Source organism: Meriones unguiculatus, chromosome 1 (assembly GCF_030254825.1).
Source record: "Meriones unguiculatus strain TT.TT164.6M chromosome 1, Bangor_MerUng_6.1, whole genome shotgun sequence".
Lineage (NCBI taxonomy): Eukaryota > Metazoa > Chordata > Mammalia > Rodentia > Muridae > Meriones > Meriones unguiculatus.
In genome coordinates, this window is record NC_083349.1 from 121975476 (window position 1) to 121987418 (window position 11943).

Consider the following 11943-nt stretch of genomic DNA (forward strand, 5'->3'; position numbering starts at 1 on the left):
ACAAGGAGATATTTTTTTTCTTTTCTTCCCAACAATAATAGATAATTATCAAACGACCATGAAATGCCAAGCTTTCCTGCAGGTGGGCTCCAGTGCAAGAACAAAAGTTTTGAAGGCAGGTATGTAGCATTCAACAGGCTTCTCCCTCCAAATACTCACCCATAAAACACTAGCCCCCATGCCTGTCTTATACAGTCACGGTGAAAATTAAATGGAATTGCTAAGTAGTTGCTCAGTGTAGAGAGCTTCCTAGTCTACTGCCCTTAACTGATGTTGTTTAAAACTTGGAGCTAGCTGGGAAGATTGATCCTACCATTACATCTAACTGATGAGGAGATGATCATACAGCCGGCATGATGCTGCCCTGACGTAGCCAAGGGACCCCCCTGCTAGCTCATGAGAGGCTGGCCTCCATTGTGCAACCCACAGGTTATCCAATCTGTGGTTTGCATAGGTCTTTGGACTTCTGTGCTTTTCCTCCTGGCCACTTGCCAGCTGGCTCCTTCCCTGCTAATTAGCACCTCAACCACAGCTAAGCAGGGGAAATCCAAGCCCTGACACTCCACCAGCAGCTCATCTGCGGCCTTTAAGAGCTTTGAAAGAGAGATTTAAAGACATGAGAAGTTTGGTAAAGAGAGATGGCATCTAAACAGTGACACACGGGTATTTTCAATTAACAGTGGAAGTCAGCTTTTCCTCCCCCTCCCTCTTCCATTCCTTTCCTCTTCCTCCTGCTCCCTCCCTCCCTTTCTCCTTCATTCCCTGTGTGTGTGTATCTGCGTGTGTGTGTGTGTGTGTGTGTGTGTGTGTGTATCTGTTACTGTGGACTGAACCTAGGATCTCTCACATGTGACGCAAGTCTTCTGTTACTAAACTACACCCCCAGCCCTCTTCTTCCTTTTGTTCTAAGAAAGTTTCTCTAAGCGACCCAGGCTATCCTTAAACTTATTCTATAGACCAAGCCAGCCTTCTCTGGATGCCCATCTTTTCTTTGCAAACTTGGCCTCTCCTACTGGTCAGAAATGGAGAATGGAGCATTACAGTTAAGAAGCTGTCTGACCATCAGACTTGGAAGTGTCTTTCTATATTATCTGTCTTTAAGTGGAAATGTCTCACAGGATTCCTATGCAGCTGAGATGTACAACTAACATTACCAATCTGCTTAGGGTGCCCTGATGATGATCCTCAAAACTCTGGGAAAAATCTTCCTATGTTATCAGAAAATACAAATGTGGTTTTTGGGGTTTTTTTTTTTTCTGAGATATGAAAACAAGAACAATTTATTGCTTTTATCAATTCCATCCTTTTTGGGCCTACCACAATTGATAATGTGCAATGAGGCAAATAAAGACTCCTTTTTGTATTCAAAATTTACATGCTAAAATTCCAATCTTTGCCAAAAAGGAAAAAGAAAATGTTTTAGTGGGAACAAATTGGATTTGTAGCAGACTGTCATCCAGACCCTTAAGTTCAAAATAACTTACGCTTCCTTAAGTTCTCCAAATAAACAAAGATATCTCATTCTAGACTGTTGCCATTCAACTTTGCAACATGCCCCCTGAGTTTCTAAAATAACATATTTTGCGCGTCTCTGGGTATAAAGAAATGCCAGGAAACCAATCCAGGGAGTGAAATGTTCATTGATAGGGCTCATGACGGAGGATAAACTACTCTCCATACCTCCAAAATCCCTCAGACGCCAATTCAACAGCAAAGAGCCACCCAAACAGGCAGACACCACTATTTTCAGAGTCAGGCTCACAAGCGTGGCCATGGACTTTCACAAATTTGAGGAAAGATACACAGTGCTAGATTTCGTAGCCTGGTCCGCGAGTTGCCTGTCAGTTACTACTGTGTTTTCTGAATAAAACATGGAGCCTCAGATATGATGTGTGTGTCAGACAGTCCCCGAGGAAAGCACTGGCTTATGGAACTGTTATATAACTAGCTCAGAGAAGGCCACAGCCCTCTCTAGTTCACACACAAATCAGTCCCAGTAGAAATGGCTATACCAGCCTCCCCTCGGCACCAGGAGAGCCTGCACAGCTAGATGCAAACCTTAAAGGGAAATGGCCCTGAGTACCTCTCCCAACCACTGAGTCATGGTCATGGGAGAAGAGCATAGGCTTCCAGGCCAAACAAACTCAGGTTCAAGTCCAATTTTGCCTTTTATTGTAACCTTTTCCTAATACTGTTTATTCATCTCACCATGGGGTGGGAGGGTTGTGTGTAAGTCACACACAGCAACAAAAGGACCTAGGATAGTCAAGGTTTTCTCCCTCAACATGATAGCTCCTATCTTTATATACTCTAACCTGTGTATAAGGCTTTAAGTGTCTTAGACCAAACAGGCTGCATCAATAAAGTACCATATAAGTAATACTAGTAAATGAAAGATTTGTTTCTCACTTTTATAGAAACTGGAAGACCAAGATCACAGTATATCCTATGCCTGGTATGGCCCAGTTTCTGGTTCCAAGGCTATACTTTCATATGGAGGAGGGAGCCAGCTAGCTCCTAGAATTACAGGTATGGAGTCATAATTATGAGTCACCGACTTATGCTCATGATATCTCACCCCTTAATACTATCAGCTAAGGAGCTCATGGGTTTTAACAGCACACAAACATGTACTCAATTCAGTACATAATAAATAGACACTATATACATATTCTAAGGCAACATGCAACCTATATTACACACACACAGATGACTTCCCTCTATCATGGAAGTGACATGAAACTTTAAGCTAATTTAGGATACTGTGCACACATACAACCACCACATAAAATAGACTTTACAACTGTCAGAGGCAAAGCACATGAACCAGCAGCTGCTCTGGGGCTTTCTTGGATCTTACCAAGAGATGTACCTACAAGCCCCTTCTCAATACAAAATAAAAACATAATTTCCATTTTGCCTTTGCGTTCTATTTTTGGCAGAAAAAAAAAAGTAGAGTTTCTATCCAAAAATTCCTTCTGTCAAACTTAGTAAAATACTTTGGCAGGGAAAACAGTAACCTGTGGCCTTGGGGATAAAACAGAACCTCCAAGAGTGGCATGCTACACTCCCCCTCCTCTGGGTGTGTGTGTGTATGTGCATGTGTGTCTGTGTGTTCATGCATGTCTATATGTGTTGGCATGTGAAATCATGGCCCCTTCTGGTCTGATGTGCCTCACCGAAGTGACCACCATCACTGTCATTCCAGTAGAAGTGCTGCCTGCCTCTGTCAGCATTCCATCCTTGCACTGTTCTCCTCTAATTCTTGGAACTCTTTCTTTCTCCAGATCTCAGCAGCTCCTGTTTTCTGGAGTCACCCCAGCCAAGTCTGCTTCCTAGTCCAACTTTTAAATACCAAGCATCACTTTCAGGTACCTGGGGACTTACTGCTCAGGTTGATGTTCCTACTTCCTTCTACCATTCTTCACAGGAGAGATCACAACTAGAGTGAATGTGCTTCTTAGAATCTCGGGCACTGGCATAGAAACAGACTGGCAGATCAATGTAATTGAATAGAAGACTCAGAAATAAACCCACACACCTACGGATACTTGATTTTTGACAAAGAAGCCAAAACCATACAATGGAAAAAAGACATCATCTTCAAAAAATGGTTCTGGTCTAACTGGATGTCTATATATAGAAAAATGCAAATAAATCCATTCTTATCACCCTGCACAAAACTAAAGTCTAAGTGGATCAAAGACCTCAACATAAAACCAGACACACTAAACCTGTTAGAAGAAAAAGTGGGGAAGAGCCTAGAACTCATTTGGACAGGAGACAACTTCCTAAACAAAACACCAACAGCACAGGCTCTAAGATCAACAATCAATAAATGGGACCTCATGAAACTGAAAAGTTTCTGTAAAACAAAGGACATTGTTGTCAGAACAAAATGACAGCCTACAGACTGGGAAAGGATCTTCATCAACCCTATATTTGACAGAGGGCTAACATCCAGAATATATAAAGAACTTAAGAAGTTAAACACCAACAAACCAAGTAATCCAATTAAAACTGGATACAGAGCTAAACAGAGAATTCTCAATAGAGAAACATAGAATGGCAGAGAAACACTTAAAGAAATGCTCACTGTCTTAGTCATCATGGAGATGTAAATCAAAGCAACCCTGAGATTTCACCTTACACCCATCAGAATGGCTAAGATCAAAAACTCAAGTGACAACCCATGCTGGAGAGGATGTGGAAAAAGGGGAACCCTCCTCCATTGCTGTTGGGGATGCAAACTTTTACAACCACTTTGAAAAACAATCCAGTGCTTTCTCAGAAAATTAGGAAGAGTGCTATCTGAAGATCCAGCTATACCACTTCTAGGCAAACAGTGGGAACTAGAAAAGATTATCTTGAATGAGGTAACCCAGAAGCAGAAAGACATACATGGTATATACTCACTCATAAGTGGATATTAGCCATATAATATAGGATAAACATACTAAAATCTATAGCCCTAAAGAAGCTAAACAACAAGGAAGACCCTAGGTAAGATGCTCAATGCTCATTCAGAAGGGCAAACTGAGAGATATCAGAAGACAGGGAACAGGACAGGAGCCTACCACAGAGGGCCTCTGAAAGACTCTACTGATGAAGGTATCTAAGCAGAGGATGAGACACTTAGCCAGACTTTGGGCAGAGTGCAGGGAATCTTATGAAAAAAGGGGGAGATAAAAAGACCTGGAGGGGACAGGAGCTCTAAAAGGAAACCAACAGAGCCAAAAAAAATTGAGGCCTGGGGCCCCTTGCAGAGACTGAAACCCCAACCAAGGACAATGTATGGAAAGGACTTAAAACCCCGGCTCAAATGTAGCCCATAGACTCAGTCTCCAAGTGGGGTCCCTAGTAAGGAAAGCAGGGGCTTTTTCTGACATGAGCTCAGTGGCAGGCTCTCTGATCACCTCCTCCTTGGGGAGGCAGCCTTGCCAGGCCACAAAGGAAGACAATGCAACCAGTCCTGATGAGACCTGATAGGCTGAAGTCAAATAGAAGGGGAGGAGGACCTAGTCTATCTGTGGACTAGGAGAGGGACATAGGGGGGAAAAGGGAAGGAGGGAGGGTGGGATTGGGAGGAGATAAGGGAAGGGGCCACAGCCAGGATACAAATTGAATAAATTCTAATAAATGACGATTTTAAAAAGATTTTTAAAAAGTCAAGCATCATGCACCTATACCAAGAGTTATAGATGAATGTGCAATAAGTGCAGAAACCCAGGGTATCAGGGTGCCAATGCCCTTGCAGATCCGGAGAAAATAACAGTAACTGTTCAAAGGTCAGATATTCTAAAATGATATCGGCATGGCCTCAATGGTCAGGGTAAAGAGGACTCATCTCCTTCTAAACTAAAACCCACACATTGGAAAAAGTACTGTGCTGACAGCCTTGAACATCCAACTCACAAATGAAATGGCATCACTGAAAAATCATATTTCTCTTTATAATATATATAACATTCAATTAACTATTTTGACAGCCATGCCTTACAAAAGGCACACTGGGGCATATATTTAATCACTGCTCTCGGGTAGCCCATAACAGCAGGCTGGCCTACTACAATGGGTTTCTCACTGCACTTAAATATGCAAGCACATTTACCATCATTCCATCCCTTGTCCTGCACTCTGACCCCCACCCTCAATCTGCTCTGCCAGGGCCTTCCTTTATGAAGAATGAAGCCTGTTGAGACTCTATACTCAGAGATCAGGAAACCTTAGAAGAGGCCAAGAAGAATTTGGATGAGGCCAGCATTCCAAAAGCAGCTGGCATTTCTCTTCTTTCATGTTGCCCTGGAATCAAGTTTACATGGACATTGCTTTGTTATAGTCAATGAAGTCATCAAGGTGTGACGATTACATGTCCACTCTCCTCAAACAACCCTAGCTTCTCCTATTCTGTCAGCTTCCTTTTCTATCCATGCCATACAAATGTCCTAGGAATCATGGCCCCCTATTATCAGTATTTGAAACCTCATACTGCTTTTGCATCTTCGTATCCCCAATGTCCTTTATCAGGAAATGGTGTTGCCAATTTTCTCTGCAAAGAATATTAGTGATTAGAGTGATGTTGCATGAAAAAATCCCATAGTGTGATAAGGAAAAAATAAGCTAGAAGAAACTAGAGATTTTCCAAGTTGCATTCCAGCCCTACACACTCCTGGAACAAGATAAGATGAGCCAAGTGTGCAGACAGGATCCCTGCTTTGATGCCTGCCACATCTCATTCTGTTGTCACATGACTAATGTTTTCCTAAAGACATAGTAAAAGAGATGGGAAATTGGCTTTATAATATGGTATTGCATACACATACACATGAGAACATTATCAACAGGCCTGAATATCATCATCACTGTCTCATAGTGGATGAACACTGAGGTTTACAGACTTCCATTAATTTCCCCAAAATCAGAGACGAGACCCGCTGAAATTTTGGCATCTGTAGTCTCTCCATATTCACAAACCTGATAGCAATATAAAACCCAGATTTGAAAAAGTTTGGGGGAATATTTTGTTCATAGCACTGATTTCTCAGATGAGCAAACCAAGGTCCCGAGAATGCAGAAAGCAAGTCTCCACTTTTAAGCTGGGCTGTGGCTGCAGCATGATGGGGAAACCAGGCCTCCTGGACCAAAACCAGGGCCCTTCATTCTGCACCATGAGCTCATCCTTCAGCAAGGAACCACCCCACAAAAGTACTGCTTAGCACCTTACCACCAAAGGCCAAGGACAGAAGAGTAAAAGTGTGTGACTGAAGCAGTGTGTGGCGTCAGAGGTACAGAATAGACAAAGTCATGATCAACACATGTCTGAGTTAAGCTGTGCACAGGACGCCAAAGCAGACCACATGAATTTAGAGGCATCTTCATCGAATTCTTTTCTCTGAATTCCAAGAAATCAGTCACTGAACCAAAGCCACTCTGTGGTCACCTGATAAGATGGTGGAACGAACTGTTTGAGATGAAAAGTTGGAGTCATCTTACAGAATTCCATCCAACATGAATTACGAACCAATAGTGGCGTTCTTCCTTTTAAAATGACTAATCTCTTCCAGACATCCACTGGGAAGTTTACATAAGCATTATCTTGATATGAAAACCATCCAAGAGAAAATACATACATCAGAGGAATATTAGAAAAAGTCTCTGAGAGACAACATATAAATGGTGAAAGCAACTTCCTTATAGATGATGAATAGTTGAATATGGAAAAGTTCCAAGGAGCAGTTTGCCTTCCTAAGCTGAACATGGTAGTAGCCTCTGAAGGTGATGCTCCATCTGAGAGATGGTTTTTATTTAAGTGGGCTTTTAAAATGTAGTGTGCCGATGGAAATGCCACTTGCCATTAATTAGCAACTAAGAATCTGGAAGGTAAGAACAGCCCTTGGAGTCAGTCTATTTTGGCAGAAGGGCACTTGCCTCTAATATGATCTTGGGTATTAAATCAGTGGATTAGGCTTGCTCCAGATGAGCCAAGAGGCTTTTTATAATGCTCTTCTCTCCAAAAGTAAACCACAGTCAAAACTAGGTCACAGATGCAGTTTGAAAATAATGACTAACATCTGCATAGCCCAGTTATGGCTTACAGACTGGATTCACATCCATTATCTCATTGAATATACACACACAAAAATTGAGGCAGATATTATTTCAAATTAGGGCTCAAAGTTTGAATGACACCCCCAAGGGCGTGCAATGAGTCAATGATAAAACTGAAGCCCCTGAAATCCACCTCACTGTCCACACATCAACCAAGCCATCAACCAAAATGACAGCTTGTCATAGAATACCTGCTAGTTACCTGAAGCCCAAGTAGCCAAGATATACAAAAGATCTGGCTACATTTGCTTTGTTGGTTTGTGGGAGGAAGCTTGAGAGAAATGACATTCTAGGCAAAGTGGAAACACTCTCACTTGATATGTAGCTATTGTGGCCTCTAACACTCTTTTTCATGTTTCTTAAAGGGACCTACAGTTCAGGTGCTCAATCATCAAATGAGGGAAAAATGAGTTCTGCATAATACAGTATCCACGTGGTTGTGATTTCTATAGCATTCACATTTAAAAGAGTAAAGTATAAAGCAGGCAAAATTTCTCTTTTTCTCCAGAAAGGCCTATTTCTGAACTACTGTTCATGAACTACTGAATACCACCACCACTCAGTTGATCTTCAAGTCTATGTTGAATGCTGGCATGGTCCTTCTTCACACATTCACTGCTACTTCCTTTCTTCGGGATGGTAACTTCAGCTCGGAAATGAGATGTCAACAAGGAGTTCTCAGCATTTTTTTTTTCATATCTCTGCTTGAGTGTTGGCACCCAGACAGAAAAATCAGGATTGGAAGAGGGAGCCTTGCCAGGCTAAATTCTTCAGAATGCTCATGGCAGCAGGAGAGGAGGTCAAGAATGATAGTGAAGGGGAGACTCCTAGGTTGTGCAGCTCCTTTCAGTGGAAGACAGCCAACTTCGGAAGGTTCGGCTCCAGACAGTGTCTCAAGGCAAACCTTCAGTTAGGGGAGTCTGAAGTCTACACTGGAGATGAAAATGTGGGGAGGAAGCTTTGTTGGATTCGAAAGCTGACTTTCGTTTCCAAGAATCTCTTCACTTGAGAGCACAGTGTAATTTTTTGATTATGGAAAGAGGAAGATGTGCTTCCTAAAAGGAAACACATTTTACATATGATCTTTAGCAACAAAAAAAAAAAACCCTTAGGCTATTATGGAAGCAATCTTGATATGATATGATTTTACATTTTAAAATATAAGAGTTGGGAATCTGGGAGTACAGCTCAGTGGAATCACAGTTGTGTGACACTCACTCATAGAACTCTTTGTTCAGTAGCAACACGCACTCCACACACATACACAAGCACATATGCACTCATATATACACCACATACATGCTTAAAAAGTGAAAACATAACTCGAGCCAAAATAATATCAACTTTGCAATAATCAAGCCAATCAAGTTTTATCTTTTACTAACCATAAAGTGACATAGCTAAATTCTCCTCCACATAATTATCAGGCTGTGGAACTGGCATGATGGAGGTAGGACTGCCACAATGAATCATCAGAAACTATGTGGCTTAAACAATACAAACTTACCTTTCATAGATCTGTAGACAGAAGTTCCAATGTCAAGTTCTATGTGCCTGAGCCCTAATCTCTCTTCGTTTATTTTGGCAGTAAATGGACTTGAGCCCAGGGTCTTTCTCATGCTAGGCAAACAGTCTGCAGCTGAGCTGTATCCTTTGCCCCTTCCTCTTTACAAAGACATTAATTAGGTTGGAGTCTACTCACATGGCTGGATTTCACAAAATACTTGTACAAATAACCATTATCTACAAATACAGTCATATTCTGAGGTACTGTGGTTTAGGGATACAAACTTGGCAAGAATACGATTCAACTTGTCCCATCCTTCTGGCTCCTCAAAATCAAGCCCTTCCTGAATACACAGCATAGTCATTTCATCCCAATAGTCTTCACTCACTCCATCAGCCCAAAAGCATGGACTTTACCTCTACATCCCAGTGGGGACTTCCAACAACTCAGAAATTAGAGAAATAAGCCAAATAGCAGAGAGTTGATAGTAACAAGATGGGTTTCAGATCAAAAGGTAGTATAGTGATGGAAAATTAAAAAACAGGGAGTGTTGTCACTCCTGAAAACAGAAAAAAGGAGAGAGAAGAGCAGTGCAGTCATCAACAATGGCAAGGACGCAAAGAGCTCAAGGCCAAGGACTCAACCCATCCTGTCACCATGAAAATTTATCTCTACTATAAGAATGGATGGAGAAGCCATGAGGGCCCAATGCTATGGAACCCATAGATCATACAACTATTTAATCAATCTCTGAGTATATTTTCACACAGGAACTTTCAGATATAATTTACATTCCTGTGAAACTTACCCACAGAAAACAAAATATTTTTGCCAACTAAAATATTTTATCCAGGGCAAGAGCTGTGTCTCTCTCCTTTAATATACTGGTAGTGTGGGCTGCACACCAGCCTTCTGAATGTGGTTCATGTGGATCTGCCATAACTTTGAGACAGAAGCCAATTAGTGAGATAATCCTGGCTAAAGGACAGACCTTAAATGATGAAAAATTCTCAGTAACAACCACGCTGAGAAACATCTCGATAGAGGTCTACCAGTGAAGGTTGCTTAAACCTGTCATAAATAATCCTACATGAAAATCTCAAGCTTCTCACATTTCTTGTAGATATCTCCCATCAGATTTCTTTATTTAGAAAACTTTCACCAAACCTTCAAAATTTTAAAAAATACAACTCTGGCCATCCCTGTCTTTACAAGCCAGAATTAAGCCGTTCTCCTTTGTAATCACATACCATTACATAATTTCTTTGGTTTTTCATGGAGCTGCAGTGTCCATGCTTGTCTCTGGGCCTCCATCAAAGAAAAGAATAGGATCTTATTTCTTGTCTATATTACCTTGAATATAGTGTGTGTCCAATAAACAAAAGTGAACTTCTAGGATAGTATAAGCCTAGTGGTTTGTTCTAATAACTTGCAATCAATCTCTTAAATCAATTTAAAGCAACATCAAAAAAGTCCCAGTTTTATGTAATAGGTACTGATTGCTTAGACTTTGCCAAAATACATGATCAGGAAAAGTGGGAAACAGGTCTTTATGATGAGCATAAATTTTGAAATTAGGGATGCTTGGACCTTCTAGTCTCAAATTAACCTCTGCTAAATTCTCTGAATCTGAATTCCTGGAACTAAATAATACAGAAATAGTTACCAAAAAGTAAATTAAAAAATGATACTGATAACATAGATAGCAAAGGCCATGGACTCAGGAACCCAACAGCAATGGCTGAATAATGTTAGTCTCACCATGCAACTCTACATGCGTATATTTCCTTAAAAGGTGAAATCAGGGCACCTACTTACATTCTCAAGGATAAGAGTTCTTTATTACTTGAGCAATGTTTATTATTCAGCCAACTTTCTAACTGTGAGAAGCCCTGGAGAAATTGGTCGACAGCTAATCAATAAAAGTAAGATGTTTTAATCAAGATTTGAGAGTCCAAAGAAGCCAGAGTCCCAAAGCTAAGCAGGTTTTCCCAAAAGTTGACATATAGTGGTATAGATGCCAAAAAAAAAAATGCCTGTAGACTTGCTGGGGTGGGCATAAAGGAAGATGTTGTTACTTGTCTACGTTGTAGGTGTGTTGTCTGGGGACTCTGGCAATGGGAAGCACCGTGGGATTAAAGAATCATTCAACTCTCAAGGGCCACAGTAGACACCCCCATCATCTTGGTCAGGGATACATAAAAATAAAATGGGTTATTGTTGCTCTGGACACATTTGGAGATGGGGGGGATGTAGTGGAAAGCAAGGAAAACTCCTAAAGCCATTTCCTCCCATGGGATATTTTGTAACACCCAAGCTAACCAAGTTGGAGGAACAGCCATCCATGAAGCATGCTGTCTGGGCCATGGAGAAACTCCCCCCTCCACCTCTTGAATGAATGGTTCAATATGTATCTTCATGGCAGCAAATGAAAATGAAGATTAATGTGAAGAGGGAGACACGCCCAAATCTCCCCTGACAGAACCATGGCACAGATCACAGGGCCGGGAGTTGGGTTGGCAGGCATGTAAGAGGGCTGTCAGAGCATCAGTGGAAAATGGCCCCCTCCCCTAGGCCAGGACACTTGGAGAAAGACACACATTTCCTAGAACAAAGGCAAAGTCTCCCTCAGTCTGAGGCAATGGACACCTCTGTCCAACTTTGCTCCTGTTCACACCCAGGGAAATGAGGATGCTGAAGCTGTTGGACCAAGGATCAAATGGATGTGATCCAAGGGAAAGTTTGGACCAAGAGAATTCTTTCAGAATCTCACCGCAGAGCTTCGAGTTTCTGTGCTGATTCAGTCCAAGTTCTCAATGAGAGGAAGG